Below are 17090 nucleotides of genomic sequence, written 5' to 3' on the forward strand. Positions count from 1 at the left end.
TTTTATTCTCTTACAATGGATAGCTCTCTGGGTATGGGCAGAAGACTAGAGAAATAAAGATGAAATTTAAAAGGAATCAATGAAATGTAAATAAATTTCTTCCATTAAGTAAAATATATTTCAGTGAAAATATATCTGTTTATCAATTACAGAGCATATATTTAAGAAAAAAATAAATTAAAGCTTCCAAGTATGTGTGTAAAATCAACGAAGATCAAAACAAAACAAAACAAAACCCTACACTTCAAATTACAAGAACTGAGTTCAAAACCTGGCTGCCTTATTTACTAGCAGCCTGATCTTGGACAATTCTTCACCTCTCTGATTTTCAATTATTTCACCTGTAAAATGAGGCAGCTGACAAGAATGACTCCTGAAGACTCTTCCACCTCTAACACTATGTGATTCTGTAGCTCTATGAAATTCAAACACAACTGGAATATTCCATAGATACCCAATTTAGAAAGTGTATTACTCTTCCTAACTTTAGCTGCGTCAGTTCCAGTTTTCTTAGTTCTTGCAGTGTTTGACATTCTGCAGGCTTGTCTCTTTGTACTGTACTGTACTGAGAGGTAAACTGATCTGTCAGACACACCAGTACGACAATCAATCTCACCAGAGCAGCACTATGTCAGATTTCTTTCTAGGCTGTCAAGAGTTACTGTTATATTTTCAGAGTTTTCTGTATTGTTACACTCCAGTTATAAAAGCACCTGAAAGTCTTTTCAGCAATTAGGTTGCTGGGGACTTGTTAACAGTGTCCTAAGGTACCTAACCATTTTGGCTATGTAACTTAAATGGTCAGCTGAGAAGTGGCACACCAGTGCACATTTCCACTCTGAAGCATGAGAACAACTGCTTATACAATTCCCCTAAAATGACTGGAAATACACAAGGGGAAGTTTTAAATAGCAATGAATGAACGATGTTCTGGTGGTTCACTCAAGCATGAATGCTAAGCAAAATAATGGGGGGAGGGGATTAATCCAGCTTGTGCCCTGGCTCTAAAACATTGAAAAATCAAAAAACACAATAAAACTTTTCATCTCATCAATATCAACAGCAATAAGAAAAGACATGCAAAGTATATCAAATGACACATGAACTGGAACCAGAACTGATTAAGAGGATGATGCTAGACAGAGTTATATTTGGAAAACTGGGAAGAACTTTCACTGATCACAAAATCATATATCAAGGATAGAGGAGACCCTCTCTCTGATCCAATTTTTGCAGGTCTCAAGTTGCTTACTGGCATAAAAGTTCATTTAAAAAAAAACACAAGTACAGTGAATTATTGCAATTTTGGGCTTAGCACATTTCTAGCTACATAGTAGAAGGTTAATAAATATTTATTTTATGGAATCGAATAAGATAATTCATGAAATTGTCATGGTGGAGCGAGTTTTGCACTTGGAGCTAGGAAAAACTAATATTTATTGCCCCAGACATATACTACTCTAGGTAGGTAACATGATCTCTCTTAGGCTCAGTTTTCTCACCTGTTAAATGGAGATCATCATAACACCTATTTCACAGAGTTGTTGTAAAGTTCAAATGAGATAATGTATGTCAAGTGCTTTCAAATCATAAAGCACTAAAAATATGTTAGCTATTATCATTATTAGAAGGCTGAAAGTCACAGAACACTACTATCTGTAGAATCAAATGGCAAGGGGTGGCTAGGTGGCACAGTGGATAAAGCACCGGCCCTGGATTCAGGAGTACTTGAGTTCAAATCAGGCCTCAGACACTTGACACTTACTAGCCGTGTGACCCTGGGCAAGTCACTTAACCCCCATTGCCCCACAAAAAATAAATTAATTAATTAAAAATAAATTAAAAAAAAGAATCAAATGGCAAGTGATCATTTTTTATCATGGAAATGAAAAAATTCTTTAGGAGCATAAACAGGCTGTGTATGTCATAGAGTCAACAAGAGATTGCTTATGATTGATGATTTAAAGGTTATAGTATGGGACACGTATGACCAGAAATGTAAGTGGGTCTGTCCTGCAATAAAAACAAAGGGTACAAGATGGAAAGATCAAGGGATTCTTTGGTATCTCTGAAATATGAAAGAACCAGAGGAGGGCATTTGGCACACTGAGTAGAAAGATAATGCTGAGAAACACAAATGATTGAAAGAGCACAAAATGATAAAGAGTAGAAGCAGTGAAAATGATGATGACAATTATTATTTTTGTTGTTCAGTCTTTTCAGTCATATCCAACTTTTCAAGATCCCATTTGCAGTTTTCTTGGCAGAGATACTTGAGTGGTTTGCCATTTCCCACTCCAGCTCATTTTTACAGATGAGGAACTAAGGCAAACAGGATTAAGTGACTTTCCTAAGGTCATGCAAGCTAGTAATTGTCTGAGGCCAGATTTGAACTCACAAAGATGAGTTTTCCTGATGCTTAGCCAATGTCCTTTACACTGTACCACCTAGCTGCCTATCATTATATTATTATTATTATTATATTGCTTCAAGGATTGCAAAGGCAATTATATTTATATACATGTATGTATGTATGTATGTATGTAATGCTTCCAATGTGTATATATATATATATATATATATATATATATATATATATATATACACAAAACCTCATCTGATCTTTATATGCTCCTGGGAGATATATGCTATTATTTTTCCTTTTATTTCATACAAGAGGAAACTGAAGTTCGGAATGGGCAAATGACTTGTCCATGGTCACACAACCATTCAATGTCCAAGACAAGATCCTAACAACTCTTACTTCCATGTCCAACCTTGATGATTGTAATACACAGCCTCTCAATGGCCCCCAAATTAGACCACAGATAAATTATATAATCAGAATATATTTTGTGTGCTATCTTCCTTCTAAAATAAAAGTTGGAGGGAATTAAAAACATGTCTTATCTAAATCTTGCCATCTCAGTTCCTAAAATAGTAGTCTGCACAGAGTAGGACTCAATAAAATGATAGCTGAAGCAGGTAATTTCTGCCCCCTACCCCAAACAGCCATGTTCTTTCCTGCTGTTGTAATTACATTTTCTAATGACTGCAGAATGGAAAAATTCATGATCAAAGGGAATACCATAAAGGCCCGCATTTCTGGAAGGGTGGTATCAAAAGCAATTATTCATATTTATTCAAAATCCAAGAACTTATACTTTAACTCTTAAGCCTTACTTGCAATTAAACTAGGTGATGACATATAAAATGCTTAACAATAACTATAACTGGACTGAGTACAATTTTAATCTTTATTCATCTTTCAATGAAAGCAGGGTAGGGAAAGGAATGGAATACACATTTATGTTGTGCCTTCTACATGCCCAGCATTATGCTAAGTGCTTTACAAATATTATCTTATCTGATTCTCATAACTACTCTCTCAGAGAGGTGATGTTAGTATCAACATTTTACAATTGAGGAAACTGAAGTAAACAGAGTAGAAGTGACTTGCCCAGGGTCACACAGCAAGTAAATGACTGAGGATGGATTTGAACTCAAGTCTTCCTGACTCCAGACTCATTACTCCATCCACTGCACTGCCTAGCTACTGGGCTTACACAAACACACAAACACACACACACACACACACACACACACACACACACACACACACACACACACACACACACACACACACACGGAAATTTATTTTGATTTGGGGACCCTACTTTTAGGCTGAGATTAGAAAGCCTTAGGCCCTCAGGGTCTCTCCCCCTCCTCCTCGGCTTCAGCTGAGCAAAAAAGCCCCGTGGGCTATACAAGACCAGGTCAGATAACTGGGGGAAAAAAAAGCCCCCAGCTCCTTCCGACCTGAGTGGAGCTATCTGAAGGATCCCGGATGGCCTGTGCTGAGGCATGAGGCTCGAGAGCACAAGCACCCCCCCACCAGCTGCAGCTCAGACTGGCAGATTAGCTTGGTCTGTGGGGGCGAAGGAAGCCCCGAGATTTAAGTGGAGAGAAGAAAAGGTATATATAGACCTGGGAGTTAGAGGAAAAAAAGGAGGAGCAAGGGGGGAGACGGACTAGATAGAAAAGGAGCAAGGACGGACTAGAAAGAAGTGGGGCTGACTAGAAGAGGACAGACTAGAGGAGACTCGAGGACGGACTAGGAGAGAGGCTGACTAGAGGGGAGCTCGGAAAAGGACGGAGGAGAGTTCGGTTTGGAAAAGGAGAGATGGGGCTGACAAGGCTACAGGCCTTAATACAAACCAGGGAAAGTGTAATGTGCCCTGAGGCCGGAGGCAGCTAAGGCCCTTATTGTATTCAAGAAGTTCAAGGCGCAGCAGGTGGGAAAGAGACACAGTGGAAAGAGACCTCAGGAAAGCAGTTAGGTTGTACTTTATTTCCCTGTATTCCTAATTTGAAATAGTATCTCATAAATAAACTCTGCTTGGATTATTTGGTTAAGAAGCTTCTTAATCTTTAGTCTATCATTTTGGGAGCAGTGTGGTGGAACTTTATAAACGGCCCATATTAAATTAAACGAAGTCAGATAGCCAAATAGTTAAAAGTCCCTAGATTAGTCCTCCAGTCAGATTAGCCCCCCCAAATTAGCCCTAGTCACCAAAAATATTCTAACATTTGAATGGTGACCACGAAGGCACTTACGGCCCAATTATAATTTTTCTAAATTTATCATTTTTTATATAATCATAATTTTTCATAAGTCCAGTTATTATAATTTTTCCAGGTTAGTTATAGTTATGAATAATTAATTTTTTGTACACACATATTGTCACAGTACAAGAGTCTTATTTCTTTGGAGTACTATTTAGGATACACAAGGCAAGGCATGTATTTAAATTCACACTATCCTATGATATAATTATGGTAATTGATTCTAGATTACTGACTTGTCATGGTGGAGGGGCTTGTGTAACTCAATGAAACTATGAGCTATGCCGTATAAGGTTACCAAAGACAAATAGGTCAGGGTGGAGAGTTCTCACAAAAGTTAACCCACTGCAGAAGGAAATGACAAACCACTCCAGAACCTTTGCCAAGAAAACACCTTGGACAAGATGGGGGGCAGAAGGGCCTGGTATGCTATGGTCTATGAGGTAATGAAGAATCTCACATGACTGAATGACTGAATGTTTGGTTCTAGCCAAGTGGAATAATGCAATGCGATTTTGAATATTCCAACCATTTCATGAAATTGATTATTGAAAATATATTTCAACAAGTCCTAAATTTCATTATTTTGGATCTTTCCCCCATACAAGTATAAACAGATTTCATGAGATTGATGCTGAAACACGTCATCACCGGACAAGAACAACTTTCTTTCAACAAGTTAGGTTGATGGGGTGTCTGTTGCCTTGTCTGAGCTAGGGAGTGGAGTGGGGTGGGGTGGGGTGGGGTGGGGTGGGGGAAAGACCAGAGCTTCCACTCCATTGGCACAGGATCCAAGAAGCTCAGCTGTTTCTCCCTACCCTTAATTATGCACAATGAGTTCAAGATCAATGGAAGCATGCAATACACCAATTTTAAAAGGATCATGTGCCCCCCAAAATGGAAAACTACAAATACTACCACCACCAATAATGGCTAGCATTTATGAAGCACTTAAATGGTTGGAACAATACTTTATTATGTTATCTCATTTGAAGTTCTCAATGACCCTTTGAAGTAGGAGCTACTGTTATCCTCATTTGTAAAATGTAGAAACAGAAGGTGAATGAGCTAAAAAGTGAGTTGGCCGGAATTACACAGGTTATGTGTCAGAGGCAGGATATGTATTCAGGTCTTTCTGACTCCATATCATGCACCATATCCATTGTTCTAACTAGCTGACAAAAATCACTTCAATGCCAACCCTCTCTGAATTCACTGAAGTGTTCATAAAACATTAGGCAAAATGTATTTACCTCAGATCTGATTAAAAAACAACAAAAACACACAATCAGCTATCTTCTCATTCTTCCCTCAAACACTATTTTCAATTTCTTGCCCAAAGTTTATGATTATATATATTACACTTGTTGGAGAGGCTTTGTCATAAAGGCATTTAACTTTCCTATTCCTTCCTTAACTCATTTTAGAGCCTCCTGTACATAGTTCTACCAGATGAAAATGCTATCTTCAGAATTTCTATTTCCCAACTTTAGACTACTATCATTAGGAGAATATATATAGATATAGATATATAGGTGTGTGTATATATAGGTGTGTATATATATAGGTATATATAGGTGTGTATATATATAGGTATATATAGGTATAGGTATATATAGGTGTGTGTATATATAGGTATATATATAGAATGTACAGGGGGCTATAAAATGAGTTAAAGAAGGAATAGGAAAGTTAGATGCCTTTATGACAAAGCCTCTCAAACAAGTGTATAATTTCATCAATGTTAGCAAACCGGCTACAGTTTCATTTCTAACCAAAGCTAGTTATTCCTCATTTTTATGTTGAGGAAGCCATCATCTTTGAAAGGTATTGCATCTCTCCTTTAAATGAACAATAAGGGATTCACTCTGTTTTTCTACACAGAGAAGCATAGAACTTAAATCAGGCACAATCTCATAGGCTTTAAAAGTATGGCATTTTCTGAGTGATTTGAAATCTTTATTCTGTGCACACAGAGAAAAAAATCAAGAAAAATGTATGTAGCATTGACTTGGTATAAGAATTAAAGATGCAATAAACCAGGTCCCAGTGCATGGTTGCCCTGCCATTGGGGCTCTGAGACAGGGCCTAGTTACCATACAACAGCATTTTTAATAGTGTAGGATAATGGGGAAAGCTGCTATATTAAACAAGGTTTGGAGAGGAGGGATAGAATGGCTCAGGGTAGATTTGGGGAGGAGAGGGTATATAATTTGATCAAGATGTTCACAAGTCAAGTATTTATTAATCAAGTTTTGTTGCTATTCAGTTGTTCAGTTATGTCCAACTCTTTGTGACCCCATAAACCATAGTACACCAATACTGTTCATGAGGTTTTCTTGGCAAAGATAGTGCAGTAGTTTGCCATTTCCTTCTCTGGTGAATTAAAACAAAAAAGAAGCTAGGTGACTTTCCCAGAGTCATACAGCAGTAAGTATCTGAAATGGGAATTGAACTCATACCTTCCTAACTCCAGGCTCAACTCTATCCACTGTGCCACCTAGATGCCTAATCAAGGTTTATCTACACTTTAAAAAATGAGGATTTTTCGGGAGCAGCTAGGTGGCACAGTGAATAAAGAACTGGCCTTGGATTCAGTAGGACCTGAGTTCAAATCCAGCCTCAGACACTTGACACTTACTAGCTGTGTGACACTAGGCAAGTCATTAACCCTCATTGCCCTGCCCCCCCCCAAAAGTGCTATTCATATACAAGAAACCTCATAAATCTGGAATTCATTAATTTGGAATTTGTGACAATTTGAAAAACTAGGCTATAGTCTACTTTTATAATATGAAAAATGTTTGCTAAAACCATCATTGATATAACAAAATTTCAGAGGGGATATTTACTTAATTAAGAGGTACCTATTTACCAACATGATTGCAACAGAAGCCTTGATATACTATCTATCATTATGAATTATCATTTGTTAACATAAATAGGATATATTTACTTCCTTTACCAAGTTTGTTTTAAAGCAATAAATCTTTTTTCAAAAAACTCTAAAATTCAGACTAGTCTCTGCCAAATTAGTCCAAAATAGCAAGGATTTTATTTTGTCACTGGAATTCATTAACTCTCTAGCCCACTTTAGTTTTTTTTTTTAAAGAATCCAGATTGAAGATGAACAAAATAACTAAAAGTAATAACTTTATTTGCTATTTATCCAAAATATAAACCTTGATAACAGCTAAGTATATTGTTGCTGTTCAGTTTTGACGGACTCTGTAACCTTATTTGGGTTTTTCCTGGCAAAAATACTAGAGTCCTTTGCCATTTCCTTTCCAGGTTCTTTCTCCAGGTGTGGAAATTGAGGTAAACAGGGTTAAATGGTTTGCCCAGGGCCACACAAATAATAAGTGTCTGAGACCAGATTTCATGTCAGGATGATGTCTTTCTAATGTTGGCCCCAGCACTCTATCTACTGTGCCACATAGGTTCCCTATAGCTGAGTGTAGTTGATTATGAAAGATCACCCACTATTTCAGGAAATTTGGCAGTATCTCACACTTTAGAAAGGGCAAACTTCTGTAACATTGTCTCCCATGTATTAGATACAAAAAAATTACTTGGAAAGAATTACATCAAGAGGGAAAGCTACTTTTCAAAATCCCTCCAGCATCCCTACACGGAATAGATTTACTGTATCAAATGACACATGTATTTATTTCTTCCCTTTCAGCCATGTCCTCATGCATTTGCCATTAGCTTAAGGAAATCTATGTTTATTTCCTCCAGTTCTATTTTTCAAAGTATCATAATTTACCATAAAGAGTGATGAAGAAGGGGATGCTGTAAATAACTTTGTTCCCTCAAGCTAAAGGGGCTTTTCATTCCCTCAATATTGTGACAATAGATGAAACAGTTGACATCTTCGCTTCTTGTCCTTTCCCACCACATTCTCTCTCCTAGCAGTTCTCATTAACTCGGGATATGGTTCCCCAATATTTTCTTCGGCAGTTGTAACAATATTGATTTGCCCTCATTTCTATGTTTTTGTATATCACTTTTTATGACTTTAAAAGTACAGTTTTGTGCTACTTTGTAATTAGATTAGAAATTTACTGAGTCAAGTTCCATGTCTTCTATTTCTTTACTATCTCTAGCTAGAACCCTATAGAGCATAAATTTATTAAGTGTTGTTAAACACAGAACTTCTTCCTTATCCTTTCTCATTCCCTCATTGTACCTTAACTGACATGTTCTAAGTCATTCCACTAATGATAGCAGCAAAGCATGTGTTTCAAGCCAAACTATTTTTGTACACTAAAGTAGCAGCACAGGTAAATCCAATGCATATTAGACCAAGTCAAGTAAACTTTCCCTCTTGATTCATATATATTTTTCCCTTTCAAATGTAGCAGAGGCCTAGAAGTTAGGTATAAAACTATCTAGGAGAGCACAGTCCGTGTTCTCTATCCCCCTCTTGACCTTGAATTGTGGCCTTGCTACAATATTACAATATTAATATAGAGTAAAGTTTCTTAACCTGGGGTCCCCAGACTGCCAAGGGATCTATGGATAGATTTCTCTCTCAGAACAATCCCCAAAAGCTTTACATAAAGTTCTTGACCCCATAAGGCTGAGCCAACCTGAAAAATACCATCATCTGCATGACCATGACACCATAGTAGCAGATCTTCTCAAACTGATTTCAAAAACATTTCATTATCTAACAGTGATCAAAAAAATTATAAGGCAAAAACAATAACAAATCCATTTGGTACGTCAAATATTTAGGTTCCTTCTTCCTTCTTTCCCTAATTGTCAGTGTTTCTTCCTCTGCAAATTGTCCTATAATTTTCTGATTTGGGCACTTGGGTATCAAACTTCTACAGCAGGAAGGGACCTCAGATGCCATCTATTTCAAGTTCTTCATATTATAGATGGGAAAACTAAGGCCTGGGGAGGTTAAGTGATTCATCCAAGGTTATTCATTTAATAAGTAAACATAAGAAGCAGGATTTGAATCTTGGTCCTCTCACTCCACAGTCAGTGATTTTTTTCACATATTGTGGAACCAACACCACATGTGCTCCTAGAAAGCATACACTAAAGACATTCTTTGTATTCCCAGCACCGAGTTCCTTCCACATAGTGGTGACCATTTTATAGAAGTTTATTGAATGGGGAACTATGTGGAATATTTAAGCACATTAAAAGAACCAATGATACAAAATGAAACTAAATACTAGTAGTTATTACATGAGAGGCATTGTTTTGGTAACAGATAGAGAATTGGCTTCAGGAGTTAGGAAAATCAGGATTCAAATGTCCCCTTGTCACATACTGGCTATGTTATTATGGACAAGTCACAACCCCTCGGTGAAACAGGTGACTGAAAATAGAAATTTTATGGATGATAAATTATTTTTGTGGATGAAATTCATCACTAGGTATCTGAGTTAAAAAAAAAAAAACAGGGGCAGCTAGGTGGCACAGTGGATAAAATATCGGCCCTGGAGTCAGGAGGACCTGAGTTCAAATCCGGCCTCAGACACTTGACACTTACTAGCTGTGTGACCCTGGGCAAGTCACTTAACCCCAACTGCCTCACCAAAAAACAAAAACAAAACAGATGTTAAATTTCTATATTGTTTGACCACTACAGCAATTCTTCTATTTAAATCACTATAATGAAAATACTGATAAAAATCAATTAACACATAATTAGTAAGTGTCTGTCATGTGCTAGGCACAATGCTATGTTCTAGGGATACATGGAAATATGAAGAACAAAGTATCAACAAGGTGCTTACTTCTCAACGAGGAGAGACAAGAACATAGAAAAATGTGTATGCCTAATTATAAAATTTAAAAACACTAATATACACACAAAATAATTAAATTCAAGGCACTGTCCTATGCTAGTTTAATCAAAACATTATATTTTCATTGAAAGGATAGTAAAAAGTTATATGTGCAAATAGAGCTAATGTGAACCACTTCACTGATGAGAAGAAATGCTCTTAATTTAGAAGTACATTAACCTTTTCACCAAGGTACCAGCAGAACTCCCAGCCATAATGCAAGATAAAAGGTACAGCAAATCCTTAAAGCCTTAACTCCATTCCACAAAGCAACCAGTTCTTTTAGCCAAGAGCAAATCCAATGCAAATGTCAAGCAATTTTCATGTCTTTAATATAGTGTCATATTCAAATAGGCTTCTATTGACAATGTTCCATCCTGGTTGCTCTAATCACTACAGTGGAGAGTTTCTTAAGTACGCTCTACATTCCACTGTCATTTTAGAACCAGGAGTAACAGAATAGTTGGGACCAGAAAGGGAAACCTCTATAAACATAAGAACAGGATTTTCTTTTTTCGTACCCAAACAATTCCCTTTACAAATATTTACAATATTTACACAATTGAGGCTGTGCTTCAGTAAAATAACATATGCCCAAACCTATGGTCAAACCAATCAGTCCTAACCCATCATATGTAGGACATTTTTTGACAGGTAGACATAACATATTTGGTCACTTAAACTGAAAGTTAGGTGTGGAGTAGTTTTTGGAATGGTTCAATTATCCAATTATAGCACAGCCTGAGAGCTTTGGGCTTCTAAAAATGATAATAAAAGTAATGTAGACCACCATTTATTACAGGCTTTTATCACTTTTTCCATGCAGAGATTAAAGGATTAGTCTCCCTTTGAACTTTCCTTAGAATTCTATACATTAAGAGATTTGGGGTATCAATAAATGCTTCTACTTCAAAGCTAATGCTTCCTTCTCAAAATTCTAATTTTTACTTCTTGTCAATCAGTTTATCATTGGATAAGTGATATAATTATTGCTCTTTTTGGAAACAAGTTAGTCTTCTTTCATGGAAGCTCAATTTTCTGTTTTTTTTCCCCTAATCAAATTCATTGTGCAGTTTCCCAAGAAAAATATTTAACATTAAACTTCTTAGAAGAAAAATAATATACATAATATTTTCCCATGACACTTTAATTTTCACAAAATATAAAGTGGGCTTTATGATTTTTTAATTAGACAATTTTTATATACTTCTAATGACTATGTTCAGGATATATTAGATGCATAATAAAAGGTATCATGTCTCAGAGGATGTATGAACTATATTTATTAAAATACATACCTTCAATAAAGTCCATTCACAGAAAAAAATTACTAACACTGTGACCATGCCTTGAGCCTGAGAACAAATGTCAATATATTTATGTACAGTTACGCTTGATGTCTTCGGGTATGTCCCTCAACATTTTTTTTAAATGAAGTCACAATATAAAGTTTCATTTCTTCCCACTTGTCAAAAGGGTGATGAATTAGTAGTTCTGAATGAAATACAAAGAATACTGAAACAAGCCAAAATGTGAATTAAATATTTTTGCTGGGCTGTTCTTATTTGTTTGTTTCTTTATTTGGTTTGCTTTGGAGGAGTGGTTATAAGGTAAAAATATTTGCACAGAGATGATCTTTTACCATCAGTGAAATATTTAAAATACACAGGATTCAGAAGGGGACAAAAATTAGCTCAGCAGTTTTATTGCTTTATGTTAAATGTAATACATGCTTTAAATGCAAAAAACCTAAATAACAGGATTTCATAGATTTATACCTAATCCTGTTCTGTTCTTCCTTATATAAGGAAATATTCACATTTGCTGACACTTGCTAAGTTCATAATAAAAATAATTAAATTTCTAAGTTGCTTATGTTGTCCTCAAGGACATCTAAGAATAATTTGATACGACTAAAAAAGGTATCAAATAGTTAAAGACTCAACAATAAAATATGTCTATTTCCTCCTAACTATAAACATGTATGATGATTTTGTAAGATTTAAACTTTTTCAGAACATTGAACAAGATCAGATCTGAGCATCTTCTTTTTCGGGATTAATTTTTTGGGGGGTGAGGCAATTGGGGTTAAGTGACTTGCCCAGGGTCACACAGCTAGTAAGTGTTAAGTGTCTGAGGCCTGATTTGAACTCAGGTCGTCCTGAATCCAGGGCTGGTGCTCTACCCACTGCACCACCTAGATGCCCCTAGGATTAATTTTTAATAAATGAATGGAAGGAAGAGTGCAGACACAAGCAGGTACTCCTGGGTTACAAAAACTATTTCTGTGCCTGGTGTGGTGGTACACTGCAACTATCCCTTCTACTGAGTGAGGTTGAGTCTGGTTGGAGTGCTTGAGCTCAGGAGTTCTAAGCTTCAGTGGGCCTAAAGTTGATCAAGTATGTGAATAATGTACAGAATCAATGTGATCAGGCTCCCTAAGGAGGCACAAACTGGATCAAGTCAAAATTTCTGTGCCAATCAGTGGTAAGTTCAGTCCTGTGAGAGGCCCAATCTGGTCAAAAGGATGGATATTCAGTCTCAAAACCAAAACAAATAATCTTCTCAGCCTCCTTTTAGTGTTTTCTAATTCTTTTCTGTAGATTTAGCATATAGAAAATACTAGCAATTCTATTATTTAAAAGAAAGGATGAGAACTTCTCCTTATGACTATCTTCATACTCTGATTTTTTTCTTGATTACAATGACTTTTTATCTAATGTTTGTTGCCTTCGAATGTACACTGAAAAACTCAAATGACTACCTACTTCACTTTCAAGAACAGTCCTGTGGATTCCCTAGTCTTTTCATGGGATGCTTGCAAGACACTATTGACTTTATCCTTTATCAATTATTTAAATTTATACATTTTTAACCCTTGGTAGAAAGAACTAAGTGCCCTGCCCTCTTTTGTTTCCATGCTGGCATGTATCCTTGTGTTTAAAAAAAAGTTAGATTAGATTCCTAATCAGTTTCCCAACTTCCTTGGGCATTGCCTCTTTATATTGACTGATGCTTGGTCCAATTAGCCATTCCCTCTTCCATTTCATATCTGTAATGACACGGTGACAGATGACAATCCTGCATTTTCTAGATTTTATTGACAAGAAAGAAGAGAATATCAATGGAAGAACAAGGTTTGGGGGTAATCAAAAGTCAATCTAAAATAGGCTCCCAAGCCCAAGTACCAGAAGTTAACAGCTGGCATCAATGCTGCTCTCTCAGGGCTCCAGACTAAAATGCTGTCTCTTGTTCTGAACGACTGCTACTGAAATGGAATTGGTTTACCTTGGAGTTCTAACAAGATTTCATTTTTTGGCTTATAATCTCCCTGGAAGTCTGTTGGTATCCCATCTAAATATCCACCAGTACTTCAGTCAACTAGTAGATTTGTTGTCATTGTTGTTTTGCTCTCATCAATAGGATCCCTTCCCATACAACATGGCTCAGTAGAACAAACATTAGATTAGGTGTCCCTGGTTCATATATTTGTCATGCTTTTTATTACCTCTATGTCCTTGGGTTTAAATTACTTTACTTCTGTAGCTACCTCATTTGTAAACTGAAGTAATATTAGATGATATCTAGGGTTCATGTGGGCAGCTAGGTGGCACAGTGGATAGAGTGCCTGAGATGGAGTAGGGTTCTGGCCTCAGACCCTGGGCAAGTCACTTAACCCTATTTGCCTCAGTTCCTCATCTGTAAAATGAGCTAGAGATGGAAGTGTCAAAATACTCCAGTAGGTTTGCTGAGAAAACTGGGGTCACAAAAGAAAAATGGGGTCACAAAGAGTTGGACACAACTGAAAACAACTGAATAGTAAGCAGTTAAAAGGTTCACGATAGCTCTTTATCCATCATCCTTTTATGTCTTCTCATCATTCATACTTTCCATCCATCCTATATAAAGGATTTGCTGAATATTCTAGAGGCCCTTACCTGGGTCTTTTTATAGTCTGTGGATACCAGTGTAGGTCTCAGGTTGTCCAGCTGTTACTCCCTTTTCTTGTTATATAATGGAACTTTTCTAATGATGTGATTATTCTTTATGTCATTTGTTGCATAAGTCCAAGAATATGCCATGGTCCTTCTTCATAATTATCCCAATCACACACCTCTATTTTGGTTTGCGGAACATGCATAATTTTGACTCTTCAGAGATAGCTTCTCTTCATTCAAAATAATAATGTTTTCCACCTCACAAACATAGCTATCTATTCCTTATGTGGAAACACTAGCAAAGTCATGGAACTGTCCAAAGGCTTTGATGGGTGTGACTTTACCTTATCTTTCCTGCAACCACATCCTGACTAACTCAACATCATATTATCCCAAGTATCTATCCTTTCCAACTCTCTTTTATGTGTCTCTTTTCCCATTAGAACTTATTTGAAGGAAAGGATTATCTTGCTTCCTTGAACTCAGAACAGTGTCTTGCACATGGTAAGTACTCAATGACCTATCTATTTATCTATTATTTATCATCTACCTATAATCCATTTATCATCTATCTATTATATATAGATATAGATGATAAAGACAGGACCCATAATTTTGCTGGTGTAGGGAAGAAAGGAAGGAAATAAGTATTTATCAAGTATGTTTATTTGTCAGGAACTGCACCAACTGTTTTACAAATATTATCTCATTTGATTTTACAATAACCCTGGAAAGTAAATGATACTATTATCCTTATTTTAAATTACATTTATAATTTTATAGATAACATTTGTTATATTTAATGTTCCTTAAAACATTTAATTATAATATATGTAATAATATAATTATTATCCCCATTTTCCTCATATGAAGAAATTAAGGCAAATGGAGGTTAAGTGACTTGTCCAGGCTCATACAGCCAGGGACTATCTGAGGCTGGATTTGAACTTGGGTCTTCTCAACTCCAGAACCACTGATGAATCCTCATATGGCTCAAAAGATCCGGCTCCTGTATGTCATAGAGTAGAGTTATATTTCTACTCTGAGAGAAAGCCGTAAATGTTGAGTCAGACGACAAACCCTGCCACTTTTTATATGAATGGATCTATAATGCCATTTATTCTCTCTGGGTCTCAGTTTTCTCATCAATGAAATGAGGGAGGTTGACTAGCAAAATCACAAAGTGCTCATGTCGCTCTAAACCTATGAATATAGAGATGTCTCTCACTTTTCTATCTCAGAAATAGAAAGCTTCTTAGGGCTCAAATGTTGGTCAATAAATTTTTACCTGGAAATAATTTACCTTTCCACAGTTTTGAAAATTAAAGCTTTACTGCTTCCAAAATCCAATGAGGACTACTTCCCACATTTGTTCCACTATCTGATAACATCTATCTCCTCTAAATCCAATAAACAAGGTTTGGGAGATTCACTTTCCACTTGGCTCAGCCATGCAGTTAAATGACTAATCAGCTACAAGGATGGTACTTCTGTGGGTAACTGGAAGATGTTTGGCCACATTTATTAACTTATGGAAAGGCTATGAGAAGAAACTCACAAAAGTGACATAGACTGACTTCCTATTTATCAAGTTAAACCAACAGTGTGTTAGTGTTTCCCCCATTAACAAACAGCTATTTGGGCAAATTTGAATTTATATCAGTGCAGCACAATTTTATATGAAAAATTTTCAAATGACAACTAAAAGAGAACCCAAATACATGCAAAAACTCTTATATTTGTGAATTAAACTTTCTAAACCTCAACTGAAAATGATGAAAGAATGAAAATCAAGGGAAAACATAATTCCAGGTGACTTTCATAATATGTGCACTGCCCTTATGAATAAAGATTTCTCTTTTTCAGGTAAATTATCACCTAATGAATTAGAGTATCCCTTTCATAAGATACATATTTATATAATGATCAAGCACAGTATTTTAGAAAAAAATATATTATTTAAATGTCAAATACAGAAAACACAGGACTAAGAAAAGAATATGCAAATTTAATGGTTTGTAGTTAAATTAAGCATGAGGTATTTTTCCCCCTTGATTCATGGATCATTGAAAGTATTTGTGAAGAGAAAATAAAATTAAAATCTCTATCTGGCACTATTTAGAAGCTAGCTAATCTATGTAAATCACAACATATAAGCATCTATGCAAATCAGAAATAAAAACCAGGGGAGATTAAAACAAAACCAATAAAAGAAACGTATCAATCCATAAAGTTATTTTTTCCTATAAGAAATGAATAAAATACTACTCTGGTTTCTGGCAATGATACTACCATTCTTTCAGACTCCAAGGAATGACACTAACATCCTCATGGCAATTTGTTTTTCAGTTTTATCTCTTGTATCTTGGTGATTCCATTTACAAAGTACTGAATTTTTTTCCATTTAAAAATATCTTTATGATTCGATCATTTCTTTCCATTCTTATTACCAACACCCTAATTCGGAACTTCATTTTCTCACACCTAGAATACTTCAATAGTTAATCCCACCAATTTGTCTCTCTCCCCATTAGTCTTCCAAAATAATACGTCATCACAAAACTATAATCAAAGAGTCATAGACTAGTAAGGAAAAAGAAAACTTCTTGCACAAACTAGCTAAGTAATAACACATTGTATAATAAGCGTTTTTTGAGTTTTTTTACATATATATACATATATATATGCACTTTTTAAAAATTTTGAATTCTGA

General features: G+C 35.9%; 1 protein-coding gene across 2 annotated transcripts in view; it reads right to left on the bottom strand.

The window, feature by feature from the left end:
- Window positions 1–17090, bottom strand: part of SPOCK3 (SPARC (osteonectin), cwcv and kazal like domains proteoglycan 3) — a 577080-nt gene that overhangs the window by 502944 nt on the left and 57046 nt on the right. The window lies entirely within an intron of this gene.

This window comes from Dromiciops gliroides, chromosome 6, assembly GCF_019393635.1.
Source record: "Dromiciops gliroides isolate mDroGli1 chromosome 6, mDroGli1.pri, whole genome shotgun sequence".
NCBI classification, from domain to species: Eukaryota; Metazoa; Chordata; class Mammalia; order Microbiotheria; family Microbiotheriidae; genus Dromiciops; species Dromiciops gliroides.